Here is an 18,150-nt window from a genome sequence, read left to right on the forward strand (position 1 = left end):
AGTGACTTCCTCCAAAGCCTTGAACTTCCTGTCATGAGGAGGAGAGCCCTGTGGGGACCAAATCGATGTTATCTCAATAGACAAAGGAGACAAATGACGCTGGCCACACTCGGACCCACATATCCTGCCCCCCCCACACACACACACCTGACCGTTCAGAATGGAAGTCCCTGGGCCTGAGGTGTAAGTTACTGTGGTGTGGCAGGGTGGTCCCTGCAGTCTCCACGCCTCACTAGCAGCACAGACAGAACCGAGTAGTAGCCTCAGGCAGAGTCCACCAATCTGAGAAGGGGCAAAATTTCACTTCAAATTAAAGATGGGGGGCAGGCGAGATGGCCCAGTGGGAAAGGATGCTTACTGCCTAGCCTGACAACCTGAGCTTGACCCCAGGGCCCCCTGGATAGAGGAGAAAATCAACTTCTACAAAGCTGTTTTCTGACCATGCCCCACACACACACGTGCACATAAATAAAGCATAATAAAAATGATCTTTAAAAAAATTACTAAGATGGTAAAAACTGGGTATAATGGTGCACGCCTGTAATCCCAGTATGCAAGAAGGAGATGCAGCAGGGTCCTGAGTTTGAGTCCAGCCTGGACTACATGAGACCATCTCAAATAATAATAATAAAGCTGGTAATTTAATTTCCTCCTATGCCCTTCTTGCCTGAAGTGGAACATTTCTTTTCAAAGAAAATAGAACAAAAGAAGAAAAATGAAAGAACACTCAGGAGACATGAGGCCTGGCAGTCTCCAGGCTATTGTAGCACTGGCCCTAAGCAGGGCAAATCTGGAGGGTTCAGTGAACTGCCGACAGGATGAGCTCAGGGCCAGAGGAGGATGTCAGGGCCACTCGAAGCTCTGCCTTTGGCTCTGCCACCCGAGCCCCGAGCCCCTTCCTCTGCCGCTGTGTTTATTTTTCATCTTTTTAGCAGGATGGGTCAAAGGGCAACCACAAGCCTGTGCCTGCCGGGGCGAACTGGGAATCTCCCCAAACCACAGTGTTCCAGCCCGAGGTGTCTTCAGTGGGGCCGTGAATACTCTGCTGAGGCTCCATCCCCCAGCAGAACGGATAGCTGAGCTATGCTGAACTGGAGCTACCCAAAATGCCAACAGCCTGCTTCCCCCAGTTAATGAATTCACTCAACAAACACCATAGTTCTGAAGGGCTTGCGCCACACCAACCACTGCTTCTGGTACCGCAATACAACAGGGAACAAAATGTGCGGACCCTGCCCTAGGAGCCCTGGAGACAGACACACAACTGCATATTGGGTGGAGATAAATGCTGAGAAGATAAAAGCAGAGACCGGGGAAAAGCATGCATGTGAGTCTTTCACTTGTTTCTGTTTTGACTAAGGACCCACAGGAAGTGAGCTTCAGCTACTTGGAGGAACAGAATGCTCCCCAAAAGGCCCATTTATTAAAGGCTTGGCTCCCCATGGAGCACCGTGAGGCGTGGTAAAACCTTGAGGAGGCGGGGCCTATCGAGAGGCCTTTAGGCACGGAGGGCAGGCCCCGGAGAGGGGGAGGCCCCTGGAGAGGGGGAGACCCCTGGAGAGGGGGAGACCCCAGCCTTTTTCCTTGCCTAGACATGAGGTGAGTCCTTCTGCTCCGTCCTGCTTCCCACCACCTGGGCTGCCTGACCACAGGCCAAACAACAGGGCCAGTTCTGAACGAGGCCCTCCAAACTGTGAACCCAGAACCTTTCCTCTCTCAGTTGACGGTCTCGGGTATTTGTTAGAGTGATGAAGAAATGACTGAAAAACTCAACTTTGATCCGGGAAAGTCCACAGGAAGAAAAGCCAAAGGAATAAAAGGTCCCCGTAAGCTATCGAGAGAAGCCACCTCCACGAGGAACCGCTGAACTCCTGAAGAGCCCTGAAGGGAGAGGCGGGCATGCTGGATGTGAGCACGCATGGATGATGGGCAAACACAGTGAGGTGTAAGCGAAGCAGGGTGGGGAGGCAGAGAAGTGGCTGGAAGTCACTAACCAGATAGTCCAGGCTCAGGAGAACAGAATCCCAGGGACAGTGCGATGCAAGACACAAAGGGAGATGTGCCTTAGAAGGCACCGGTGGCGAGGAGAACTTGGAGACAGATGGAGACGCCACGAAAACCAGCTAGATGTTGGTGGGAATAGCCCAGGTTCTGGGAAGACCTGGAAATGGAGGAGAGAATGCTATCTGCAGATCTGCTGAGTTAAGATCACATCCACGGAAAGGGGAAATAGAAGCATGACAGAGATGCCTAGCTTGGTTTCTGGTGCCATTACTGACATGAAAAGTAAAAAAGAGAAAACCATGAGCCACAGAATAGGATGGTACACTAGAAGGTGGACTTCATTTAATGGGAAGACCTGTTTGAACCACATGAGACTACCTACCTACAGACTGCAGTGAATGTGAGTCTAACATAGAGAACTAGAAGTTTCTAGAACAGACACGGCCATTGAACATGGGAATAAGAACAACTAAATTAAACTGAGAAGAAGAAGGAAGGGACGAGGAAGCAGCTAAGAGTTCGGATATCCCACCCAAACTTACACTGAAATTTAATCCCCATTATGAAGGAACAAGAGAACAGAACTCAATCCAGCTATGGTGATGGGAGGTTGGGCCACTGTGAGAAGGCGATAAAGTGGGTTGTGGAGCGAGGGCGCTGATCCTGGCTTTGCATGGAGAGACGCCTGAGCTGGGCACTGTCGCCCCTCGCGCTGTCTGGGGACGCTGCCGAGCCCTCCAGCAGCCCGTGCCCCATCAGTGCAGTCTCCCAGCCCTCAGAAGCGCGTACCGAGCAAACCTTCATCCTCTACAAATCCCCCAGTCTTAGCAATTCTGTTGTAGCAACAGAAAATGGGTTAACACCGATGCCTACACATGGGGACTCAATACTGAAAGGGAAGCCCGCAGAGAGGTCGGTCAGGGACTCAGAGAAGACGGGAGAGCCAGTTCTGAGAAAACCACAGGAACGGAACATGGAGAGAAGAGCAGAATCAAGCAGCAGGTTGGGAAGGTGATGAGGAACATCTGGGGGTGACCTACTGGAATAGAAAGGAGGTTTCTTAGCCACTTGGGTCTCTTGAATCCACGAATCCTTGCAACCGGCAGCAGGCACTTCAAAAGGCTAGCAGCTGGGCTTGGGTCGTGGCTCAGTTGGTAGAGTGCTTGCCTAACACAAACAAAGGCCCGGGGTTCAAGTCCCAGCACTGCATAAACCAAGCACGGTGGCACATACCTGTAATCCCAACACCCGGTCATCCTCTGCTACACTGTGAGTGTGAGGCCAGCCTGAGAAACGTGAGACCCCGTGTTCAGAAAGAAAAAAAGAAAGAAAAAAAGCTAGGTGCTTCTGCCCAGTGAGAAAGACAATGTGCTCATGTACATCATCCAGCTACTTACACATCTTTTCCTCCATCATCTTCTCACTCTTAGGTCCTACATTTCCTCCCCCAGCTTCTAGAATACCGCTGAGCCGAGACACAGGAAAGCATGGGGAAAGCGTGAGGAAACACTGGGGTACCTTGTACCCTGCTCTGGCACTGTGAAGACAGGTAAAAACTTCACCAAGCACACCAGCGGGGTCCCAGAGCCCCTGGCCCCTTAGTACCACCAAAAGCTGCCTAGCTGCTTGCTCTTCTGTCCTCTGAGAAACACAGGAACCAAAAATCGATCCTAAAATTGTTTCTAATTTCTGATACAGAGCACTTGAGGGGCATCTGAAAGCCAACAGAAAACCCAGCAGACTCCTTAAGGCAGGTGGTGATGCTCCTTTGTCCTTTCCCACTGCAAAATGGCAGCCCCACTACCAGATAACCGTGTGTGTGTGTGTGTGTGTGTGTGTGTGTGTGTGTGTGTGTGTGTGTGTGTTACATAATTGCAGCCAGACTGGCTTTTGGAGATCCTAAGAGTTGCCCGCTGCAGCCTCAACCCTAGCAAGCCTTGCAGCTCCTGCCTGCACACCTCCTGAGACTTACTATCAGTTACATCCTGTGACAGAAGAGCAAAGCTTTCTCCAGTTCTCCCATAGGAGAGACACCGCTCCCTTCCCCAGCCTCCCAGGCCAGTTCAACTCCAAAGAACCCTGCTTTGAGTTCAGCTAGCCCCCATTCAAACCCTATTCAGCATGGTTATCTACCTGAGACACTTTCTGGAGGCGTTTTCAAGAACTTAGCAGAACTCCTTCTAAAGGAAATCTCTTTCTTTAAGCCCACACACTGCATAAAACTAAAACTGTGAACAGACACTCTAACAAAGGAAACACAGATGCCACAAACTGAAATACAGCACATAGGTCCATCCTTCCTGGGCTGCTGTGGAAAATACCATGAATCCAAAGACCCTGCTGCAACTCTAGTTAATGAAGAGTAGGAAGGATTAGAAACCAAGACGGGGGTGGGGGTGGGGGGTTGGGGTGGGGGGGGGGGTGTCACCGTCTCTTCCCAAAATGGGCAGTTACTCATACAGTATTCATAGTTCATATGGCATGCTAAGAATATATGACATATAATCCTCTATCTAAAGTCATAAAACTAAAACAAAGAAAGAAAAATGAAGAGGAACGTCTGGCCAGAAAGGCCTTGGCAGAACCAGGTAACCCAAGACAGTCAAGAAGCCCATTCAGAAGATGAGAAACTTCCCCCTACACAGGGAAGACCTGATACTGCGCTGATGCTCATCACACATGATGACTCAGTGGTGCTTTCCCTCCCAGTCAAACTGAATTTGTCAGCCCACTGTACAAAGTCATGCAGGAGAGAGAGGCGCATGCCCTTTCTGGATGCTAAGAAGGCTTTGTGTTTGAGTGTGTTTTGTTTTAAAAGAATAAAAGCCACAAAAGAGATAACTCCCAATAACAGAGTGAGGATTGCACAATGATATTTATTTAGGCTTTGTGTCAAAGTGTCTAACCTCAAATAACCTTCCCAATGTGAAAGGGGGTAAAAGTCATATTCTGCTCTGGCAATTACTGCACAGTTAGATAATTATGAAGTGAAATTTGCAAACAGCCACCAGCATGGTGTGGTATCCAAGGGCCAACATCATACTGTCAAAACACATCATTGCTAAAGATGCTAACAGGATGACTCAGTCCAGAGGGACTCTTCACACCAAATGGAGTTCAGTATTCATCAAGTCTCCATGAAAAAAGCTAAAGCAGGAAAAAGGAAATCCAGCCTTCTGCCAGACCCTCCACACCGGCCATTTGGTGCAACAAGCATTTCAGCTCCCAGGACAATCTGATCGACAAGAAAGGTCCAAGGACTCCCTTCACAAGCGGTTTTCTTTCTTTCTTTTTTTTTTTCTTTTTTCTTTTTTTCTTTTTTTTCTTTTTCTTTTTTTGTTTTTCGAGACGGGGTTTCTCTGTGTAGCTTTGCGCCTTTTCCTGGAACTCACTTGGTAGTCCAGGCTGGCCTCGAACTCACAGAGATCCGTCCGCCTGGCTCTGCCTCCAGAGTGCTGGGATTAAAGGCGTGCACCACCACTGCCCGGCCCACAAGCAGTTTTCTAAAGAGGCTTTTCTGGTTGTTGTTTTTTTTTTTTTTTTCTAGGAACTAATCAAGGGAAATGTGTTTTACAAACAAACCTGACCTTCGACATATACCAGAGAAATGAATTATGTTTGGAGGGATAGAAAAACAGGTGTCGCTCTCAGTATAAACAGTAAGCACCCAGCTCTGCAGGCCCTCCTCACTCAGAGTCCCTCTGGCTCCCAAGAGGCAGGGGAAATAGACATTCCTTTATTATCTTTTCTTAAAGTCTTAAAGAGAAATCCAGTATTTCTGATTTAATCTAAATGATTATTCTGGTGACAATTTGACATTAAATTCGAAATAAAAATGTAACTTGCCCATCTTTACACATTACTCTAGAGTCCTTTTCCAAAATTTGGGAGAAGTTTTTGACTTTTGTTTTTGTTTGGGGGGAAATTTGTTTGTTTGTTTGTTTTGGGTTTTGTTTTTTGAGACAGGGTCTAGGTAGCTAGCTGGCCTCAAACTCACTGTGGATTTTAAGTTGATCTTGAAATAATTCTCCTGCCTCTACCTCCCAAGGGCTGGGGTTATAGGCGTACACCACCAAGCTTGGCTAACACAAAGGAACTGTGTCAACACAAAGGAATTGCTGATACAAACAGCAGACCACACACACACACACACACACACACACACACACACACACACACACACCCTATGATAATTCTCATCAGCAGATGCAGTAGGACAGCCTAAAGACCTGGTTCCGGGGCTCTATTCCAGGCTCTTCTTAAATACAGTCTCCACACCTCATAACTAGTTGTTAGCCTGTTTAAGCCTCCATCTTTAGCCTGAAGAAATAAAGGAGAAAAACGTAGAACGAGGTCCAAACAAGAGTAGCCTCAGGCAGGATTTATATGAAAACTGCATCAAAACCAAAAAATTACACTCTTGGTTGAGAGAGCTGGAGATCCAAATAACTGGTCCCTAAGGTAGAGAGGCAGTGTGCTTGGGAATCCACGCTGAGTCTCCAGCAAGAACTTTATAAACAGAGCAAACAAGTCACTTAAGGGAACGTGCCATTCCAAATGCTATACAGACAGAAGTCTTGAGATAGGCAGAGCCCAGAACATGGACCGGGATCCTTTTTTGCAGTTTTTCCAAGTGGTTGGTTTATGCCAGCCTGACTAGAAACTGAACAAATTAACAAGAGTTTGTTTTTACAAAATGCTACAAAGAAGCACTGCTATCATTTCACGGGTAGGTCTGAAGACAGGGAAACCAGAGAACTCGGGGACTGGCTTCCACTGGCAGGGACTCTCCGGGAAGCTGTTACTGATGTTCCTTGACTTGGTGGGTGGGGCCGCAGCTCGGAGTGCTTGCCTCAAATGCGTAAGGCCCCAGACCCCAGCACCTCAACATGATAATAACAATGTTTTTCACACACCCTAGACCCATTCTCATATTCCTAACTGTCCACACTCCTAATGAAAGTGACAAATTACTTTTGAGTTAAAAAGCTCTAAAAACATGAACCGAAGCAGTTAGGTAAACCTCAAAAAAAAAAATAGTTAAGGTTTTTCAATGTGAAAAAAAAAAAATCAATGTTTGAAAGTATAAGGAAATAAGAAGCTGACTGAAATAGCTACTAAAATCCTTATTAAAAACAGTGCCTGGAAGGGAAGGCTGTCTGTCCTCTATTAACCAATAATGTAACCATCATAGTTTTCCATCCAGTAGCAAGGAGAATATAGAAAATACACACTTCAAAATGAGCTGTAAAGGGGATGGAGCAGGGGCCTCATAGCACAGGCCGCTTCAGAGGACACCGTTCCGTCCCACCACACAATAGCTCACACATGTCTGTAGTCCAGGGCATACAACACCCTCTTCTGGCATCTGAGGGAGGGCAGCCAGGAGTGCACAGGATTCACATACATACATTGGGGCACACACACGCACGCACGCACGCACGCACGCACGCACGCACGCAAAGAAATTTCATGACTTATCAAGACAAGGTCAATTCAGAACAACAAAAACATGGAGGGGAGGCTGGGGTGGCGGGGTGTGCTATAGGAACATTACCACTTACCTGTCACGCTCCAAATCCTACCTGTCCTGTCCTTAGGTGTAAAATATAAAACTAGAACCTTTCCTAGATTCGTGACCCCCAGAATTTGAAGACCACTTGAGAACTAAAAGAAGCCAGAAGTGAGCCCACAAGGACTTCCCTTCGCTTCTAGGCAGGCAGATTTTTACAAGTTAAGTTTGTATGCAAAAGGAAAAGATTAATTCCTTTGAGTCTTAAAAAGAAGATGGCAGTTTCCTTCCAACAAACTAGTTTTGCCAATTAACTGCTCTCTGCGAGCAGGCCTTGGCATCCTCAGACCACTGTGACCTCGTGCTATCAGAAGATGCTATCCTAATTTACCGAACTCCAAAGCCCGGAAACGGGCTGACTAGAGAGCAGGGAGCTGATAAACGTTTGTAAACTAGATCAAAGAACGGAAGCTAAAGGATCCTGAATAAATGCCAGTCTGTAACGTTAAATACAGACTGAGACTTAGAAAGAAGTGATTTAAAATAGGATCCCGTTGACCCTAACAGTTAATATAAAGTTAAATCTCTAATACAAGGCACACAAGAAACAAAACCTGCCAACAGAACTAAAAAGACAGAACACCTTTAATACAAAAAAATTCGGTTTGACTGATTTACAAGCATGATGACTCTTAAATGTTTTGTAAGCATATGTACAGACACAATTGCCTAAACACACCCGTACTTAGATAAGACTTTGAACTACTGACGCACAGGTTGAGCATCCTGATCCAAAGATCCAACATCCAAAATGTTCCAAAATCCAAAACTTTCTCAGCACAAATACGACCCCACAGAGGGGAATTTTCACACTGATCTCATGTCACTAGCCAAAGTAAAAATGTAGGTACACTACAAACATTGTATGGAATTACTGTTATGGTATCGGGTATGTGTGACACCCAGATTATGCTCAGACTTGGGTCACCTCTCCCAAGAGATCATTATGTATGTGCGGACATTCCAAAGTCTGCGTCCAGAGCCCTCTGACCCCCAAGCACTGTTGCTGAGGGAATCAACCTGCATTGAAACACACATGCCTAGAGAATGCACAGCCCTGTAAGGGAACATGGGATAGTGAGCTCTTGCTATCTCGAAGTTGGAAGGTGTTAATGAAAGATGAGGATGATGCACTGAATTCATCAGCCTCCCAAGAATGAGTTCATGTTTTATACATGAGGCAAATGGGGGTCATTACAAAAGGATTCACAAATGGATCTCTTTGGATTGCCAGTTCTCCTAAATAACCTGAAACATTATTCAAACAACATGAAATTTTACAGACAGACAGCTCAAGGAAAGCAAACTAGAAGAAAAAAGAGACCCTACAAGTCACCATAAGTTCTGGATTTACATTAACACTCAGGCCCTGACCTCAGGGCCATCCTGCTTTTAACCAGTTGAAATTAAACCCATTCCTCCACAGAAGACTCTGAAAGCAACTTAGTTATTTTGCTAGACAATGCTACAGCATTTTCCCTTTCTGAAACACATGCTACATAACAGCCCCAACAGGCTCAGGTGCCGGCAGGACATCAACAAGAATGGTGTGCTCCCCCTACTGGCGAATGTTGAAAATAACAATGAATTTCCCAAGGGGATTGGCCTTTTGAAGTGCTAGGGTTCAAAACTCAGTTGATGACTTTATTTATTTATTTTTAATGTATATATCTTACCCAACAGTTACCCAAAGCTGGTGTGGGGCTGTCGTATTCCGTCACAATAGAAACTTTTAAAGTTGACAACAATGTCAAGAGTATGCTGGAGCCTTGAAACGCTAAACAATGCAGAATTCAAGCCAAAAGCAGAGAACATCAAGAAACAGAGCAACATCCTCTCGCTGACACAATGGCATGAAATCAAGTCCTCTTTAATAGCCCTTCAGGGGGTAAGAATTATTTCCCTACCTCCTGCGCCAACCTCAAGCTGTTTCCTAAGGAAGCCTAGTGGCCTTGATCAACAACGTCTGGTGGATTAATAAACGTAATGAAGACGGGAGATTAACACAAGTCAGAGTTCTATTTATAATTATTTGGAGCCAGGCTCAGGGGAGCTGGGCTTTGGCCCCTGCAAAGTACGTGTATGATCACTTAAATTAATCACAGATAATTAGTCTGTGTTTCAAAAGATGCATTCAACTCAAACAGGAAGCTGGGCAAGACTGAGGGCCAAGGACTTACTATCCATGGAACTTAACATACTTGGCGCTTTCCGCCATGGCCAAGGCAGCTCTTGGGTTAAAACTAACAGAAAGCTATGCATGACCTTGGGCAAGTGACTTAGCCCCTAGCTGCTAGAGTCTAGCACGCGATCTGTAAAATGGGTCTACTAAAATCACAAAATTTTAACCAGAGTCGGGGTGGTACTTAAGTCCGACTGCTGCCGTGGAGACATTATCTGACACACCGTAGGGGACCAATACAACTTCCGTTTTATTGCCCCAAAAAAGAACCAGCTGAGTTCTCCCTGAAGTAACCAACTACAGTCTAAAGGCCCATTCCGGGGATATTAAAGGATCCCGATATGGTTTTTTTGTATGTTGGGAACTTCTCCCAAGCCTTTCAGTTCTGCGAAGGAAACTTGAAAAGATCTGGTTCTCCATCTCAATCTGTCACTCTGCACGCTCCCTCACTGCAGGGCGCAGCACGCGGCGCTAACACCTGTGCACCGCTCCGCGCGGTCCTCGTCCACAACATCTGTGCACTCCTCCAACATCAAAGCTACCCTGCAGGACCCGGTCGTCCCAGTTCACAGCTAGCGAGCAGGGGACCATTTGCACCGACACCTAAGCCGCCAGGTTCTACTCTGCCGAGGTAGTTAGGGCTTGGCACGCCGGCTGTCTGCACTTCTATGCGGGTGCCAGAAAGTGGGACAAATGCCCTAATAAGCGCAACTCTGCAAGAGGATTCTTCTAGCAACATCCAAGAGTCCCAAGTTTGTCCCAACCAAGTTCACACACAGAGCCTCTAACAGCGGGAGCGAGGCTATGCTAACCCGGGCGCCCTCCGCGGAGTTTTCGGGACTGACGCTCCGAGCCAGGGCGCGGCCGGCGGGGACCCGGGACTGGCTTGAGCGCGCGTGTCCCGCGGCCGCGGCCTCTGCTACCCATCACGGTCGAGTGCCCACCCACGCTGTCACGCGCCGGGAGGGCCGTGGCCTGTGCTCTCCGCACTGGGCTAGGAAACCGAGGAGAGGAAGAGCGAAGGCGGCCGCGGGGTACTCCTCCCTGGCGCTGCCCACCCGGGGACCTCCGCGGATCCCTGTTCCGCTCGGCGTCAACCCGGCCGGATCAAAGCCAGGTCCCGAGCTCGGGGTCCCGGGGTGGCCCGAGCAAACCCGAGAAGCAAGCTCCCGCCCGCAGCGCGCAGCCTGCACAGCCGGCGACCAGGCGCCAAGCCCGCACATACCTCGCAGGCGGCGTGTCCCGGACCGATCGTCCGCCGCAAAGTCGGGGAGCAGCCGAGGCGAGTCCCGGCGCCCAGCGCACGCAGGCGGCCGCGAGCTCAGCAGGCGCAGCTCAACTGCGCCATCCGGACCCCGCCGGGGACTTTCACCTCCTGCCGGGAACTCGCGGAATAGCGCAGCGAAAGTGGCCTGGCAGGACAGCAGCCCGCTTCCCCCTCTTCCCTCTCTCTCACTGCCAGGGAGGAGGAAAGTGGCGCTCGGCGTCCCCGAAAGCCTGGATCACCCCCATCGGGCCCGTGCGGCGCCCTCGCTGGGCCGCGCACACGCGCGGGCGGGGTCGGGCGCGCAGCCACAGCAATCAGCGCGTGGGGGGAAGGGCGCTGCGAGCCTCGGGGGCTCGGCCGCCCTGAAACTCCTCCTCCCGCCCCTCCTCCCCGCTGATGGATGAGCCCAGAGAGCCGCTCCAGCCTGCGCTTCCCTTCGGGCAGAGAAGGCTGAGGCTTAAAGAAGGGAAAGGCCCGGGATGGGATGGGATGGCGGTGGGCATCCCTGGCCTGGGAAAGAGTGGGGTACCGGGTATGTGGCGCTCACTGCCGGGACTCGCTGCCTCTCCCTGGATCCTTCGAACTACCAGGGCTCTCTGGAGAAGATATGGGTTTTATTTGATGCGTGGTTTTTGATATATCTTTTTTAATCTCACATAAGCCGGCTCCCCATCGCACACATTCATTCTGCCCCAGTGAGGTTTTGTTTTCTCCAAGTCTCCAACTCTTGTTATCAAAAGATATGCTCCGGTGGTGTAGACAGGGTCTTCCTCTCTACAGCGCAGTGCAGAGTGCTTCCCGGCTGTTGCTTTGCTACCTAATTTCCATCGCTGCAGGTTCCCCAAGGACCTCGGGATGTACAGGATAGGTGAGCGCAGGCAAGGTCTTGCATGCATGCATGCATGCATGCGCCCGTGAAGTGCACTTGTAAGACTTGAATGCACTCAGTGCAATCACCAACACAAATTTTATACTTCTGTTTACACTTCGCTTTCCATTTAAAAGGCTAATTGCCCGTTGGGGCTGTAGCTCCAATAGTAAAGTGTTTGCCAAACACACACACACACACACACACACACACACACACACACACACAAACACACACACCTGGGTTTGATCCCAGCACCATATAAAACCAAGCATGGAGGCAAGGAGGGTCAGTTCAAAACTAGACCCCAGAAGACCCTGTCTATAAGCAATAAACAAAATGTTTACTTAGCAATAAACTTTACCTTGTAAAATTATGTGCGCGCACGCATGTTCTTTGGCCAGTGTGGGGTCAGAAGACAATTTCTCCCTTTCCACTACGTGGGGCCTGGGAATCCAAGTTAGGTCATTCTTCAGGCTTGGCAGCAAGTGCCTTTACCCATGAATTGTGTCCCCAGCCACTTCACAGGAAACTCTTACAGGTGCTGGAGCAGATGCAATGACTGTCAAGTGACTGGGTTGAAAGGCAGGTTTCCGGTCTTAACTGCTCCTGGATAATCAGGGAACTAGACTTCCTCCTAAAGTGCTGGGATCTTAGGCTTCAGAGTGGAGTTGATGGTGGACTCGCACCCCCACCCCCATCCCCCTCTTTGAGTAGGTCTCATGGAACTCAGATGAGCCAGCCTCCAGCTCATTAAGTAATGAAGGCTGCCCTAGAACTCTCAATTCTCTTGCATCTGCCTTCCAACTCCCATGTTCAAGGATCACAGGTGTGGGCCAGCCAGTGCACCTAATTGAGGAGGCTTCTCAAAGTATGATTTGCATTATTCTTATTTTCATTTTGTGATGGGTCTCATGTAGCCTAGACTTGTCTGAAACTGACTATGTAGACCGAGATGACAGGGAACTTCGGATCTTCCTGCCTCCATCTCTTGAATCCTGGGAGGATTACAGGCATGAGACACCGCATCTGGTTTGATGTGGTGGGGATGGACATTGGGCTTCACACATGTTAAGCAAGGACTCTACTGACTGGCTGAAATTAAACTGGTACTTGGAAAGTTATTGGAATCCACTGTTTTTGAGAAAACAGGAAATACTTCTTTCTTACCTCTTTCTTATGTCTATAGTGTTTCTCTCTTATGTCTACAGAGATTCATTGGCAAAAGTTAATATCATTAATCAAATGTGTTACTAGGAAAATCTCTTCATTTCATATCTGTGGTGGTTGATGTTTGGAGAGGACATTGGGAGGTGGGAGGTTCAGCCTTGCTGGAAGGGGTGCATTACTGGGGTGGGGGGTGGGTTATCTCTGAGCCTTTACAGCCTCGCCCTACTTACAGTTCAATCTGTTTGGTGTCTGATATAAAGATGTGATCTCTCAGCTTCCTGCTTCTGTGGGCATTGCTGATGTTTGCAGCACATTCCAGGTGTCAAACTCAGGCCAGGGCATCAAGTGCTTTTGCCTGCTGAGCTGTTCGCTTGGCTGAATGTCAGCATTTGTTACCATAAGAGGCCAGCTTCCTTTGGTTGGAGGTGGTATCTTGATAAATTTCTTTGGTCAGTTTTTTTCCTTCTCTGTTCTTGTTTGTCTTGTGTGTTTGTTTGGTTTGAGGCAAGGTCTCATGTGTCCCAGTTTGGCCTGCAACCTGGGGTGTGACAGAATGACAATGAACTCCACAGACTGCTGATCCTTTGTCATCACCTCTGGGGAGTCTAGGCATGAGCCACCACATGTCCAAGACTTTGTACGTGGTAGACAAGCATAAGCTAAACCTCTAGCATCCCCATCCCCCTTTTTTTAGTTTTTCAGGACAGGGTTTCTCTGTGTAGCCCTGGCTGTCCTGGAACTCGCTCTGTAGATCAGGTTGGCCTTGAACTCACAGAGATCTGCCTGCCTCTACCTCCTGAGTGCTGAGATAAAAGACATGCATCACCAAACCCCACTGGTCATATTTTAAGTTTTTAAAACTTTGGGGGGTTTCATACTTGAATACTGTATTTACATCATTTCTACACCTCCCTCTTACTCTTCCAATGCCTCCTGTGTTCATCCTCCACTCCCTCTCAAACTCATGATCTCTTCTTTCATTATTATGTTTTTTAAGATTTATTTTATTTATCATGTATACAGTGTTCTATATGCATTTATCCCTGCAGGCCAGAAGAAGGCACCAGATCTCATTCTAGATGGTTGTGAGCGACCATGTGGTTGCTGGGAATTGAACTCAGGACCTCTGGAAGAACAGCAAGTGTTCTTAACCACTGAGCCATCTCTCCAGCCCTCATTATTGTTTTACACACACACACACACACACACACACACACACACACACGGGGGGGGGGGGCGGGAGGGAGAACCTGCTGAATCCATTTAGTATTGCTCCTATATGTGTGTTTGGGGCTGACCACTAGGAACTGAATAACCTACCAGGGGGCTCACCCCTAGAGAAGACTGATTCTTCTCTCTTAGCAGCCATTAATTGCCTGTAGCCCTTCATCTAAGAGCAGGGCTTTGTGACATTTCCCCCATCCACGTTGGCATGCCAACAGGTACTGTCACTGTGCAGATCTTATTTAGGGAAACAAATGCCCCCCAAGAGGAATTGTAAACAGAGAATTGACGTTTTTAAAAGCATACTTTATCTTATTTGCACAAGAAATGTTTGACAGCAGAGTCCCAGTGATTTAAAGAGCCTGTGTCTCTCTCAAGGAACTTCCGTCCCCTAAGCAGGAACTCACTCTTACAATGATTCACATCTCGTGGCATGTCTCCAGATCCCCCTGATAAGCAGACAACTGAGCAAATGCTGACCTATTTGTCAGTAATGTATGCTTCAGGTTCATTCTGGCCTCTTGTAGGAGAAAAACTCCAATCTTCTGAAAGGCCCCGTCATTTAAAACTCTGTGGTTGTTTCTCATTTTCATAAGTCCTAATATAGAACTTTATTTATTTATACTGTAGAAATGTAACTCACTGGACTCTGTACCAGGGCTGGGGGACATAGCTCTGTTGGTGAGGTGCTTGTCTGGTGTGCATGAAGCCCTAGGTTTTACCTTTAGCACCATGTACACTGGATATGACGGCAGATACCTGCATTCCCAGCACATGGGAAATGGAGAGAGGCTGATCAGAAACACAAGGTCATCTTTGGCTGTGAAGGAGTGTGAGGCCAGCCTGAGTGCTGTGAGACCTTGTCTAAGTAAAGAGTGAAATAAAGCCTGTAACATTCTACTACCTCGCTTCACCAAGTATCAAGGGACGCACAGCAAGGTTGGGTCACTTAGCAGCAAGCTGGGTGACTACCTGGCTCCAGAGTCCATCTTCTAAAGTTGCACTTTGAACCCCAGGTGACAATAAGTCCCTTTTCAGTGATAGAAAGTCTTGTTTTGTTGTTTTGTTTTTGCAAAGCTCAATTCTTTGGAGGCTTCACAAGATAAAAAGAAGAGTTTGCTGAATAGAACTGTGGCCTTCCACTAACACACAGAAGCAGGCCCCTTTCACCCAGTTAAGAACATGAGCATAAAGTTTGTCAAGCACAGCGGGCCGCTTGGGGGCAATTGCACAACTGCTCTGAAGAATGTGTGACAGAACCAAACCCTGCTCCAGACCTGCGGCGACAGGATGCGGTCCACAGATTCCAGCGTCCGTACTCACCTTCTGTTCAGCTGGCCTGTCCTCACGGGCAGCGGTACAACTTCATTTCCAGAGTTGCTCCCAAGACACGAGTGCGCACTTGCAAGTGTTTCTTATGGTACCATAATCGAAGGCAGAAATTTAGAGGCACATTTTTCTACATCTGTATCTGAGACAAAGATGAGTCTAAACCAATAAAATATGCATCGGGCAAATTTCCAATTAATGAGGAAAAATTACTCTCTGATGACCCCGCATGCAGGGCAGAGAGCCAAAAAGCACCTGATCTAGTCCTGGGTAATTTCTGCCAGGGCTTGGAAATGAAAACATGGAGTGAATTCCCTTGCTATCATAAAACTCCAGCCTCTGCCAACGTGTCATTTCCTGAGACGCAGAGGCCCAGGATGGAGGGTTCCAGAATTCATCTGCCTTTAATTTCCCCACAGCAGGGGTTCCAATGAAGCCAGAAAACTTGTACCCTTTCACAGTAACAGCAACCCCACCTGGGATCTTTGTGGTCTCTGCCCAGCAGATGGGGGTTGGGAGGGGTGGGGCTTGCTCTTCCTTGTAACTGAAAGCTGGAACCAAAAGGGGACACCACATCCCTGCCCCTTTCCACAGCAGAGAACTCGCCCTCCTTTGTTTTATCTGTTTCCTCTTTGTGGGTTTGGAGCCTAGATAAGAGGGAAAAAAAGGTATTATAAACTATTAAATGTCATCTCCCCCCAGGAGAGCCAACATACAAGGATCAGAGGTGCCCAGGATATGTATTAATAGCTTTAAATGTTATAAATCTTTGCTCATAACTTAAGCCTAAAATATTCTAGAGCTATGGAGTCACTGTGGGCCGCTCAGCCAACTAAGGGTCTGTTCTAGTGCAAGTGAGCGAGGAGTCCGTCCACAGGGACACAGGGCCATTCACTGTATCTTTGATTTCTTCAAAGACAAGATCTGCTGTGCCCCAGACTGGCCTCCAACTCTCCGTATAGCCAGGGAAAATCTTAAACTTCTGATCCCCTGCCTCCACTTCCAGAGGTGCTGGGAGTGCAGGTGTGCACCACTACACCCAGTTTACCCACTGTTGGTGTAAGTGCACGCTTAGTGTGTGCCGGGCAGACACACTGTCCCTAGGGAGCCTCACCCTGGCCTCCAAGGGTCATTATCTTATTAACGTTTGTTTCCTAGTGAACGTATGTCATTGTTACCAAAGGTTGTGAGGTGACTATTCCTTATAAACATGATTTATTATAGAAGTATCATCAATATACCCAAACATCTTAAGTTTACTGGATCCTCAGCAGTAGATCCAAATGTGGATCGTTTGATGATCACCAGATGAGCCCTGATTTCTTTACACTTACTTGTGTGTGTGCATCTGTGTGTGTATGCGTGTGCACGCCACGGTCCATGTGTGGACATCAGAGGGCAACTTGCAGGAGTCAGTCCTCTCCTGTCACATGGTTTCCAGGGGTTAAACTCAAGTCCTCAGGTTAGACCTTTCCCCCAGCGAGATATCACACTGAGGATCATGGTCGTACATCTGAAGTGAGATTTGTAGATGGTAAAACATGGGAGGGTCAAAGGATTGGAGATGCTGGTGGGACCCAAGAATTATTGGAGCCTAGACACTAGGAGCAATGAGTGGGGAGAGGGAGGTTGGTGGAATGCTGAGTGGTGAGGGGGTACTAAGTACTTTGTCCCCACCGGGAACTCCAACCTTCCACACCTCCCAGGCCTGGTTTCTTCTGAAGACGGAAGTAAATGGGATTTTAAGGAAGTTCTTACTGAAATCAAGGCTCAGTCCAGTGTGATGTCACCACTCAGCAGTCCACCAACCTCCCTCTCCCCACTCATTGCTCCTAGTGTCTAGGCTCCAATAATTCTTGGGTCCCACCAGCATCCCCAATCCTTTGACCTTCCCATGTTGTTTTTACCATCTACAAATCTCACTTCAGATGTACGACCATGATCCTCAGTGCTTCTCAGCTATTGTGTCCTGGCTCATGTGGCCATTTTCCAGGAGGTTTATTTGACTTCTCCCTCTTCAAACCCTCCAGCTGGTCAGAGCGGGGACATGCCTGGAATCACAGCCACTGGGAGGCTAAGGCAGAAGGCTCAAGAGTTTGAGATCTACTTGGGGTTCTTCAAAAACAAAACACTGAAAAATACATACGCTAACTTCCTATGGACTGAGAAGGTTGTATTTAGGAATATATGCGTATTCATGTAATAATAATCAGTGAACAAAGAGACCATGAATTTGAAGGAGATCAGGGATTGGGGGGAATATGGCAAGGTTGGGGGAGGAAAGGGAAGGGGGTAACGTTCAAATTATAATCTCAGAAGTAAATAAGTTAATTAAAATACATATAATAAAAATAAGGAGAGAATCAATCCCCTACCTCCACACATGTGCCACGGTACACATACACAAACACTAACATACACACACACACACACACACACACACACACACACACACACACATCAAATAAAATAGATGAATAACGTAAAAGCCTGACTTGGCCCCACATACTCACCAGTCTCCTACTCCATTATAA

The 18,150-nt window shown here is 47.9% G+C and overlaps 1 protein-coding gene across 1 annotated transcript in view; it reads right to left on the reverse strand.

Moving 5' to 3' along the window:
* The window catches only part of Tgfbr3 (transforming growth factor beta receptor 3), a 184,029-nt gene extending 172,619 nt beyond the window's left edge, over positions 1 to 11,410 (reverse strand). Inside the window, exon 1 of the mRNA XM_006985830.4 lies at positions 10,984 to 11,410. The gene's annotated coding sequence lies outside the window, so the exon portion shown is untranslated. The remainder of the gene's footprint in view (positions 1 to 10,983) is intronic.
* Positions 11,411 to 18,150: the final 6,740 nt, after the last annotated feature.

This window comes from Peromyscus maniculatus, chromosome 10 (assembly GCF_049852395.1).
Source record: "Peromyscus maniculatus bairdii isolate BWxNUB_F1_BW_parent chromosome 10, HU_Pman_BW_mat_3.1, whole genome shotgun sequence".
Classification (NCBI taxonomy): domain Eukaryota; kingdom Metazoa; phylum Chordata; class Mammalia; order Rodentia; family Cricetidae; genus Peromyscus; species Peromyscus maniculatus.